The sequence below is a fragment of the Ranitomeya variabilis genome, chromosome 3 (genome assembly GCF_051348905.1).
Source record: "Ranitomeya variabilis isolate aRanVar5 chromosome 3, aRanVar5.hap1, whole genome shotgun sequence".
Classification (NCBI taxonomy): Eukaryota; Metazoa; Chordata; class Amphibia; order Anura; family Dendrobatidae; genus Ranitomeya; species Ranitomeya variabilis.
In genome coordinates this window covers 251,285,699-251,297,567 of record NC_135234.1, presented here as the reverse complement: position 1 = coordinate 251,297,567, position 11,869 = coordinate 251,285,699, and the positions used below count along the sequence as shown (strand labels likewise).

The 11,869-nt window shown below is 41.8% G+C and overlaps 1 long non-coding RNA gene across 1 annotated transcript; it reads right to left on the bottom strand.

The window, feature by feature from the left end:
• Positions 1–1,637: 1,637 nt before the first annotated feature.
• LOC143815778 (uncharacterized) lies at positions 1,638–11,293 on the bottom strand. The gene is made up of 3 exons (XR_013223796.1): positions 11,175–11,293; positions 8,690–8,775; positions 1,638–1,656 (listed from the first exon to the last, which is right to left on the bottom strand). It is a non-coding gene; the product is annotated as an uncharacterized LOC143815778 (long non-coding RNA).
• Between the last annotated feature and the right edge of the window lie 576 nt (positions 11,294–11,869).

Sequence of the window (11,869 nt, the reverse complement as noted above, 5' to 3'; positions counted from 1 at the left end):
TAAGTTTCTCTATTTTTCAGTATATAGAGGTCTACTATAATAAATAAGTAGAGAGTCTGATTCATTTATTAACACGCTAATCTGTTCTTGACCCAAGACCAAAATATACATCTTAGGAGGCTGTGTGTTGCCATACAATGATATACATGTTTCTCATGGTGATCTTGTGAGTGCTTTCTGTGCACCCATGGGATCAGCACACATAAAGGGACTGTGCTACACAGAAAATATTTAAGAAAATTATATAAAGGCTGTGCTCCATAGGAGAATGTGATTTGTCCTATATACTGTATTTCAATAATGTACCGTATTTTTCGGACTATAAGACGCACCGGACGATAAGACGCACCCCAAATTTTCATAATAAAAATAAGGAAAAAAAAAATGTTTCAAATGGGGGTACGTCTTACAGTCCAAATTCAGCTTAACAGTGAAGGGCTCGCCACAGGTGGAGAAGTGGTCACAGGGGCCTTTCGGTGGTCCAGGCTGGTGCGTTGGCCTCCAGGAAATCCCATCCCAGGCTGGTGCTGTGCTTGGGCAGGGGTGGAGGCTCTGTGTTCAGGGCAGGGGCTGGGCTCCGGGGCACAGGCTGGGCTCTGGGGCACAAGCTGTGCTGCGGGCAGTGGCTGGGCTCTGGGGCACAGGCTGGGCTCTGGGGCACAGGCTGGGCTCTGGGGCACAGGCTTGGCTCTGGGGGCACAGGCTGGGCTCTGGGGGCACAGGCTGGGCTCTGGGGCACAGGCTGGGCTCTGGTGGCGCAGGCTGGGCTCTGGGGGCGCAGGCTGGGCTCTGGGGCGCAGGCTGGGCTCTGGGGCACAGGCTAGGCTCTGGGGCACAGGCTGTGCTGCCGGCAGTGGCTGGGCTCTGGGGCACAGGCTGTGCTGCGGGGCTGTGGCAGCGGCTCTCTGGGCTCAGTGGGGGCTCCGACGGCATATACTTACAAATTATGCGGCAGCAGCAGCGGCGGCGGTCCCGATGCAGCCATGCTGGTGCAGCTGTGGCTGTGCTGCGGGCAGGGACTGTGCTGCAGGCAGGGGCTGTGCTGTGGGGCTGTGGCAGCGGCTCTCTAGGCTCAGTGGGGGCTCTGACGGCATTTCTTCAAAGCCCGGAGGCCCCCCGCTCATCCGGCATGTTGCGGTGGCCTCCGAGAACATGGGCGCCAGGAAAATGGCCGCCGGGCCGGCGCACGCTCAGATTCAGATCTTGTTGCCGAGATCTCGCCCCGAGATCTCGGGAGACGAGATCTCGTTGACGAGATTTGAATCTGAGAGTGCACCGGCCCGGCGGCCATTTTCCTGGCGCCTATGTTCTCGGAGGCCACCGCAACATGTCGGATGAGCGGGGGGCCTCCGGGCTTTGAAGAAATGCCGTTGGAGCCCCCACTGAGCCTAGAGAGCCGCTGCCACAGCCCCACAGCACAGCCCCTGCCTGCAGCACAGTCCCTGCCCGCAGCACAGCCACAGCTGCACCAGCATGGCTGCATCGGGACTGCCGCCGCTGCTGCTGCCGCATAATTTGTAAGTATATTCCGACTACAAGACGCACCCCCATTTTCCCCTTACATTTTTTGGGAAAAAAGTGCGTCTTGTAGTCCGAAAATTATGTTACATATTAAGTAACTGAAGAAAGCATGCAAATACTTACTAGATGTGAATGCTGGAAAAAAAAGATAATGATAAGCATTAAAACATTAAAAGTATAAAACTTAACATTTGGCATAAAAAGCAAATAAATTAAAGATTGGTTCATATATATAAAGGGTGGTCCATGTATATGGATACACCTAAATAAAATGGGAATGGGAAAAATTTTCAAGATGGGTGGTGACCATGGCGGCACTTTTGAGGTCGGCCCTTTTGAGGTCGGCCATTTTGGATCCAACTTTAATTGTTCCAATGGGAAGAGGGTCATGTGACACATCAAACTTATTGAGAATTTCACAAGAAAAACAATGGTGTGCTTGGTTTTAATGTAACTTTAATATTTCATGAGTTATTCACAAGTTTCTCTTTGTTTACAGCCATTGATATGTCGAAGATGAGCTGATAGAAATTGTGTTGATGTCTGATGAATATAGTACCCGGGTCATTACAGCAGATTTCAATGCAAGACACCCTACACAAGAAAACTGTCACCATTCATAAATGGCCCACCCAAAAAAGTTTGCCTCATCACTGAACATAATGTTCTGTGTAAACTGATGGTCCTGTTCCAATTTTTATTTTGCCCATTCTGCAAATTCAGCGCTCCTTTCTGGCATCAATCGAACATCCCTTTGGCGGATATTAGCTACTCACAAATGGCACCCTTACAAAATCCAGCTGCTGCAGCATCTCAATGAGGATGACCCAGATGACCAAAGATAATTATGGGTGTCAGGTCCGAGCATTCCTACATGAACAGTTTCCTGGAAAGTGGATTGGTCATTGTGGGCCAGGTGAATAGCCACTAAGGTCTCCCGATCTGACCCCCTTAGACTTTTATCTTTGGGGTCATCTGAAGGCAATTGTCTATGCTGTGAATATACGAGATGTGCAGCATCTGAAACAACCGATACTTGAAGCCTGTGCTAGCATTTCTTTTGTGGTATTGCTATCAGTGTTTCAAGAGTGGGAGAAGAGGGTTGCATTGATATTCCAACACAACTTGAACAATTTGACAATCCAACACACTTTGAACACACTTTATAAGTGGTCATAAACTTGTAAATAACTCATGAAAGAATAAAGTTACCTTAAAACCAAGCACACCATTGTATTTCTTGTAAAATTCTCAATAAGTTTGATGTGTCACATGACCCTCTTCCCATTGGAAAAAAAAAAGTTGGATCCAAAATGGCGAACTTCAAAGTGGTCACCATGGTCACCACCCATCTTGAAAAATTTCCCCCCCTCCCATATACTAATGTGCCACAAACAGGAAGTTGATGTCACCAACCATTCCCATTTTGTTTAGGTGTACTCATATAAATAGCCCACCCTGTAAATGGTCCACCCTGTACTTTGCATCAGACTTAGTTTTCTGAGCCTGATGCAACTAAACAGATCACAACTTTTGGCAAAACTGATCCAAAAATGCGTGCCATAAAACTTTTTACCATTTACTCCAAGTCTGAGGTCAAGGACAGAGAACCCAAAGTGACACGACACATTGTGATCAGGTTACAGGACCAGCACCTGAACCATTTTGCTACAATATATGATTTGCTGGACAGGTGGAATTGAAACCATTGCAACCAATAGTATCAGTTATTTCATGAGTTGTCAATGCAGAGCCAGACATACATGCACCTATGTCTACGTCTATTGGAGTACACAAAGCATACATCAAGATATGATAACATCACTGCATTGTATTCTAATATTACATATTATACATGTAATCAAATAGAACACATTGCACTCACTGTCTGAAATGTATCTGTACATGGGACTACTATACCAAAATATTGAAGTCAGAACTAAAAAACATTTCCCGATGTGCAGTATCTTTGAGATTCAATGGAAAAATGTTCAAGTACCGTGGTATATTTTTTCCAGTTGGCTTATCGGTCTCCCTCTTACCATGCTCTCCCCTCAATAATCTGTTTTAAATGCCTCTACCAGTCATTGCACTGGTTACCAATCCACTCCAGAGATCAATATAAACTTATCACTCTTACCCACAAAGCGCTCCATGGTTCAGCACCACCCTACATCTCCTCCCTCACCTTAGTCTACTAACCTACCCGTGCCCTCCATTCTGCTAATGATATAAAGTTAGCATCCTCAATAATAAGAACCTCCCATCTCCAAGACTTCTCACGTGCTGCGCTAGTTCTTTGGAATGCGCTACCCAGGATAATTCAATTAATACCCAACACCCACAGTTTTAAGCGTGCCCTAAAAACGCATTTCTTTAGACTGGCCTACTGTCTCACATTTATCTAACTACCCCTGGGTTGCCCATTCAAAATTTTCTTCATAAGCAGGATCCTTGTATATCTTGTTCTCACACGCTTTATGGGGTATGTGGACCCCTTTAATCTGTATGATTGGCATGTGAAATAAAGAATAATTTACCAAAATAGGTCAAAGTACCGTATAAACTCGAGTATAAACCGAGATTTTTAGCCCAAATTTTTCAGCTGAAAGTGCCCCTCTCGGCTTATACTCGAGTCACGGTCGGCGGCAGGGTCGGCGGGTGAGGGGAAGAGAGGTCTGAGGCATACTCACCTAGTCCCAGCTCTCCTGGCGCTCCCCCTGCCTGTCACACTGTCTTCGGGTGCCGCAGCTCTTCCCCTGTTCAGCAGTCACGTGGGACCGCTCATTAAAGTTATGAATCAGGTCAGAGGGCGCGATGACGTACTAGTGTGCGCGCCGGCCTCTGCCTGAACAGTCAGTGCGGAGAGACGCCGGGACGGGACGCTGGGGAGCTGCAGGCAAGAGAGGTGAGTATGTGTGTTTTTTTTTTTTTTATTGCAGCAGCAGCGTTATATATGGCACAGATTTATATGGCACATCTATGGGGCAACAATGAACAGTGCAGAGCATATATGGCACAGCTTTATAAGGAGCATCTATGGGGCCATAATGAACAGTGCAGAGCATATAAGGCACTGCTTTATAAGGAGCATCTATGGGGCAACAATGAACAGTGCAGAGCATATATGGCACAGCTTTATAAGGAGCATCTATGGGGCCATAATGAACAGTGCAGAGCATATAAGGCACAGCTTAATAAGGAGCATCTATGGGGCCATAATGAACAGTGCAGAGCATATAGGGCACAGCTTTATAAGGAGCATCTATGGGGCAATAATGAACAGTGCAGAGCATATATGGCACAGATTTATATGGCACATCTATGGGGCCATAATGAACAGTGCAGAGCATATATGGCACAGCTTTATAAGGAGCATCTATGGGGCAATAATGAACAGTGCAGAGCATATATGGCACAGCTTTATAAGGAGCATCTATGGGGCAACAATGAACAGTGCAGAGCATATAAGGCACAGCTTTATAAGGAGCATCTATGGGGCCATAATGAACAGTGCAGAGCATATATGGCACAGCTTTATAAGGAGCATCTATGGGGCCATAATGAACAGTGCAGAGCATATAAGGCACAGCTTTATAAGGAGCATCTATGGGGCAATAATAAACAGTGCAGAGCATATAAGGCACAGCTTTATAAGGAGCATCTATGGGGCAATAATGAACAGTGCAGAGCATATAAGGCACAGCTTTATAAGGAGCATCTATGGGGCAATAATGAACAGTGCAGAGCATATATGGCACAGCTTTATAAGGAGCATCTATGGGGCAACAATGAACAGTGCAGAGCATATAAGGCACAGCTTAATAAGGAACATCTATGGGGCCATAATGAACAGTGCAGAGCATATATGGCACAGCTTTATAAGGAGCATCTATGGGGCAATAATCAACGGTATGGAGCATTATATATGGCACAGCTTTATATGGAACCTCCTTTGGGGCAATAATGAACAGTATGGAGCATCTATTTTTATTTTTGAAATTCACCGGTAGCTGCTGTATTTTCCACCCTAGGCTTATACTGGAGTCAATAAGTTTTCCCAGTTTTTTGTGGCAAAATTAGGGGGTTCGGCTTATACTCAGGTCGGCTTATACTCGAGTATATACGGTAAGTTCCATACAGTGGTGAAAAACCAGTTTTTAGTACTATTTTCATACAATGCTCAATAACTATGTCATACTTTACCAAATAAGAGTGCTTTACAAACATAACTAACCCTGCTGGAGGATAAGCAAAATCATCACCTTTTGTGTCCACTGCATGAATTTTCCATGACTAAATCTGGAGGTCAGTACTGAGGTGATTGTGCATAATAGTACATTTAGGATTATGATACCTGTGTGGATACATTAACTTATCAAAGATGACCTAACAGCTTCATCTTGTAGTTATCACAAATCTTAAAACACTCCTCAGCATTGAAGTTGTAACAGCAAGAAAGAAAAGTCATGGAATTATAAAAAAATCACAGGATCGATTAACATGTTAATGACATGTAAATGATAGAAACATGGAAACAAAATTTTCAAAACATCTAGATTTATCCAGTATTGATTATGAGTGACATGTAGAGAAATACATACACTTAGATGCCTTGGCTGCTATTATTGAGGTTATTCATGGTTGTGTGAGGAATGCTCTACTATGTTGAAAGCATTTAAGCACAAAAAACATCAAGATCCACTGTTAACCCATTACTTGCCAAATTTGAAATTTTCATTTTACGGATTTTTCAGAAAAGGGTGTCCCAATATTCAATTAAAAATGACAATGACATGATTTCCTATTTTGAAAACATTCATTTTACAAACAAAACAATAATAATAATAATAATAATAATAATAATAATTTTTATTTATATAGCGCCAACATATTCCTCAGCGCTTTCCAACTTATAGAGGGGACTTGTACAGACAATAGACATTACAGCATAACAGAAATCACAGTTCAAAACAGATACCAGTAGGAATGAGGGCCCTGCTCGCAAGCTTACATCCTATGAGGAAAAGGGGAGACACGAGAGGTGGATGGTAACAATTGCTTTAGTTATTTGGACCAGCCATAGTGTAAGGCTCGGGTGTTCATGTAAAGCTGCATGAACCAGTTAACAGCCTAAGTATGTAGCAGTACAGACACAGAGGGCTATTAACTGCATAAAGTGTATGAGAACATGATGAGAGGAACCTGATTATGTTTTTTTTTTTTGAATGGGCCACACAGGGATGGTTAGGTTAATGCATTGAGGCGGTAGGCCAGTCTGAACAAATGAGTTTTTAGGGCACGCTTAAAACTGTGGGGATTGGGGATTAATCGTATTAACCTAGGTAATGCATTCCAAAGAATCGGAGCAGCACGTGTAAAGTCTTGGAGACGGGAGTGGGAGGTTCTGATTATTGAGGATGCTAACCTGAGGTCATTAGCGGAGCGGAGGGCACGGGTAGGGTGGTAGACTGAGACCAGAGAGGAGATGTAGGGTGGTGCTGAGCCATGGATTGCTTTGTGGATGAAGGTAGTAGTTTTGTACTGGATTCTGGAGTGGATGGGTAGCTAATGTAATGACTGGCACAAGGTAGAGGCATCGGTGTAACGGTTGGTGAGGAATATGATTCTGGCAGCAGCATTCAGGACAGAAAAAAATTGGACCTAATTATAAAAATTATAAAATCTTAGTTGCTAGAAGCAAAAGATTAGGCGTCCCAAAAAAAAGGACATTGGTAGATAATGGGTTAACAGCTTCCTTTGCATTTGCCAACCAATGATGTCCTACATATGCTTGTTTGAAGACAAGTCCAAAGACCCTGGAGACCACCTTAGCATGTTTAGGCTATGAAGGCCGCTCATAGTAATGTGAGCAGCATGCAACCTGTTAATGTCATGTTGAAAAATAGCTCTTGGGACGCTTTGGAGAACCTGTTCCAGCAGCATGAGCACTCAGGTTCTCAGGGCTCACGTGAGGTTGGTAATTCACATTAGCCATGCACCAAATCAGCCTCAGCTTCACTGTCCCCTCCTTCGGATGTGTTGAACATCAAAGGAAGCAATGGCTGAGGCTTCTCTCTGACTTCCTCTTAGTGTTTGATTTGTCTGAAGGCAGGGACAGTGGTTCCAGCATTCATTGGGCACAGGGGGCACCTGACCATGACAACCTCATGTGAGCCTCAGGAACGCAAGTGCGGACACTGCTGCAACAGCATCAGCATCGTTGGGTACTATATGTGTTTTAATTTTAACAAGGCAAAGCATTAGGAATGAGAAGGGGTATGGCCATTTCGCAAAAGTGTCCCAGGAGCCAATTTTTCATGTTGTTCATGTGAGCAACCTGCATGGACTCAAAGTGCTGTCATGGCCTGCAATGTCTCTGGACTTATCACTCATTGAGCACTACTGGGACATCATTGGTTGGCAATTAGACAGGGAGCAGCAAACAGCGAATCTTGTTGATTTGTGTGCCCTTGTGTATTCAACAGGGAAGGACACTCCTCAGACACCTTACTGATAGCATGTCAAGGTTTGTAAGTGTGTGTATATCTTCATGCGATACTGAATAAACTGAGATTATTTTAAAGTTTTGCCTCCATTTCTTCATCATTTACATATCTTTAACATATATATCAATCCTATGAAATATTACTGCATTATGCAATTGCATTAAGTCAATAAATAGTCTCAGAATATGTCAACACAAATCAAAATATATTTTTTCATATTTAGTGACCCACAGAGCAATGAACAAAGTTACCATGTCATGCACAGTCAACGCCATAAAATTTAAATCTAAAAATAGTGGAATTGTAAAAATCGAACCTTATACTGTTGATAGGGACCAAAGGTACAGTCATGTGAATGTAGCCTCAGGTTGACATATCCCTTCTTTGTTCAATTATTGTGTGCCATTGCTACGTCTCATGGCAATGAGTCTGACATATATATATATATATATATATATATATATATATATATATATATATATATATAGGGAACCATGATAGTGGGTGTTAATGGAGAGTGCATTTTTATGTTATTTCAACCCCCCCAAAAGATTTCAATTGAAACCCCTAAAAGAACTGTAAATGCTGCTGTACAACATGCTATTTAGAGGAAAAAATTCAAATTATCTATATTTGATCCATCATAAACTTTTACTTACATATGATTGAACAGCTGTGTTTGATGTAAAGAGCAAATATTAATATAAGCGTGGTCTTCAAACTTCCCATGATGAATGATCAAAGCCTGAAAAAGCGAAACGCATTCATTAGGAGTGAATAAGAGAGGGAGATAGCGTTCAGTGTGGAGAGAGAGTCAGAGAGAGAGAGAGACTATCATAGAGGTGCAAGATATATCGGGGAAGCAATCTGCGAGAGATACAGTCTACTACAATGTAAATTGTTTTTGGAGAATTTGCGTCAAAGCAGGTGCTTATCCTTAAATAAAAATTATACTTTTTCTGCAAGGATCTGATATGTCATTCTTAGGAAAGCTAGTATGAAGTCATCAGCAAATGAGGCTGGAAGTGCTCTGAGGATGTGTTAATAATGCACTTGGAAGACTTTATATTTGTAAAATTTGCTTTTTATGGTCATTAAAGAAGAACGAGAAAGCAGATTTATTCATCAAAGTTATCAATTGTATCAGTATTACAGCCTCATTGCAACAATGTCTTTACTTTACATTACAAAATGGAGCTGACAGATTCTCTTTAAAGGGAACCTGTGAGCTGATTCATTCTGTCCAAACCACAGGCAGCATGAATTTGAGCCTGAATGCATGATTGCAGCCGAGTATATTTTTGTCTAAAACGTTTCAGCGATAAAATATTTAAAAGTACTGTCCAGAGGCATAGTCAGTGACGACACTAGTCCGATGCCGCACCCAGTCAGTTTTTCTCTGCAACATTCCAGGTAAATGTCAGGTCTGTTGCTATGGGAGAGATATGTCAACTTGCAACAGCACTGGGAAAAGCCAGCTGGGTGCAGTTCTCGTGACGTCACCAACTATGGTCCCTGATCTTATAACAATATTTTCTCTGAAACTCCAGAGCTTTTCAGAGAACAATATACCTGCTTCCAATTGTGCAGCCAGGCTCTGATTCATGCTGCAAGTGGTTTGGGGAGCATTAATTAACTGACAGGTTTTCTTTAAACACCAAATATCACAATGCTGTGCCAAGTAATTTCTTACTTCTTAATGATCGAAGTCTTGTTTGTCAGATACAGAGCTATGTATAGACATAGACATTACTAATATATGCAGCCACCCCTAGTTTACTGCCTTCAGATTATAGTGAAGAGTAACACAGTATACCATAGGAAGATACAATTTATTTTTATTTTTTGCTTATAAATCGTTGTTAAAAAATAATAATTAGGCCTTTATGTATGTTTTGTACATACCTCTGTCAATAGATTTTCCATTTTCATTCATCTCTAACACTCTGATATTGTTTCCCTAATGCAGAATACAGGTTTCAGTCCTATCCAGTTCCCAGAATGACTGTTGTCCCCTAACACTGTAGAGTCTCAGTGTATCCTATGATCATAAGTGGTTTCAATCTTACAGTCTTCTCTGCTTGCAATAGGTTTCCTCTTGACAGCTTTTACAAGCAGGATACAGGCCTGAGCAGTCAAAAGATACCTCTTATATAACACACTGGAGATTCTGCTTAGAGCGCACACAAGTTCTAATCACCCTTAATGTGACTGAGTGGAGATCATACTTTAGACTCATATAATTGGGCTCCTTATAATTGTATTTTTAACTGCATGAGAGAACATGCATAGAAGCAAGGAGGAAAGACCTTTTCCTTGGGCATTTTGTTGTAACTGTTGGGAGAAACTTAATTAGTGATTAAATCTTCCTATATTTCACATGAATTAAGAGGCTAACCTATTCACACAGGAGAATGTTTACTATCTTCGTTATCTGACATGGTTGAGATATCACAGAACCAAATTACACTGCTAGAATTTTGCTATTAAATGAGAAGTATAAGGACAAAAAAAAATTTGACGTGCTGGTTCAATAGATTTGGCACCCTGTATGATTTAAAGATTTATTGCAAAATTAATCAACACAAAATTCTGAGAACCTAAAATAATATGGTGTTAAAAGTGGGCGCTTTCAATTCAAGATTTCATTTAAAACTGAATTCTGAGAAAAAAATTGCATTACTTAAATATATAGTATATGTAATTTCATCAATTTTTTTTAATCTTTCCCCATTAAATTTACATGGATTATATTGAAAATTAATATTATCCAATATGATTGTCTCCAAATCGTTATTAGATCCCAGTAATAGGATATCAAACCTTGATGGATTAACAATAGTTTTCCTTCCTCCTCATACTAAGTTCTGCTGACAAATGAATATCTTTTTAAGGGCTTATACTCACTTGCGAGAAACTCGGATGAGTACGTACATCAATATCCGGCCCTGCAACCGGCATTCAGGAGCGGAGTGCGTGGCCACATAGCAATACATGAAGCTGAGCTCCGCTCTGCTCCTGAGTGCCGGGGGCATTGAAGTGGAAGACTCATCCGAGTTTCTTGCAAGTAAGTATAAGCCTTAAGACATCAAATCCAAAAGTCGAAACAAACTTTCCATTTGAATTACCTACTACTTATCTTACCTTCTGGCAGAGCAACTGTTCCTTGATCTATACTTCAGCTCCTAGCTCAGGGCTTTTAAAGAATCTAACTAACTAGAAAAAGGTGTGGTGTTTCCTTTACACCTAGTCTCACGTAGCTCTTAGTTGTAACCTGGGGCAATTTATCATTCAGCCAATACATAGTTCTCTAATGTCATTCACTAACGTACTGTGAATAGCCTAAAGTTCTTTCCCCCATCTTTAGCTTTAGCTGTTACTTGTGCCTCAGGAACATCAGTGCCTCTCTACGAAATTATTAATTTTTGCAAATGTACCAAGAACGAGCTTTTTTAAGGACTGTAAAATGTCCAAACAATAGGACTCACTGTTTTCAACCAGAAGTGACCCAGCTGATGTTACCTGCATCCTTTTTGAATGAATGATCAAAAGGTTTGAACAGTGAAATAAGTTTTCACCCATCCCCATGATAGGTTATAACTTGCTGATCTATGGAACCCATACCAATCATTAGGGCAAGGATATTTTGTCCCCGACGAGGAACTTTTATCCCTGTTACAAAGTGGAATATCCGTTTGTATGCACGATCTTCGATTCATTTATTCTCTATGGGGCTGCCAGGAAAAGTCAAGAGCAGCACTTAGCAGCCCCATAGAGAATGAATGAAGCAGTGTCAAAACATGCGTACTGCTGCTTCATTCATAAAGATTATGAACGTG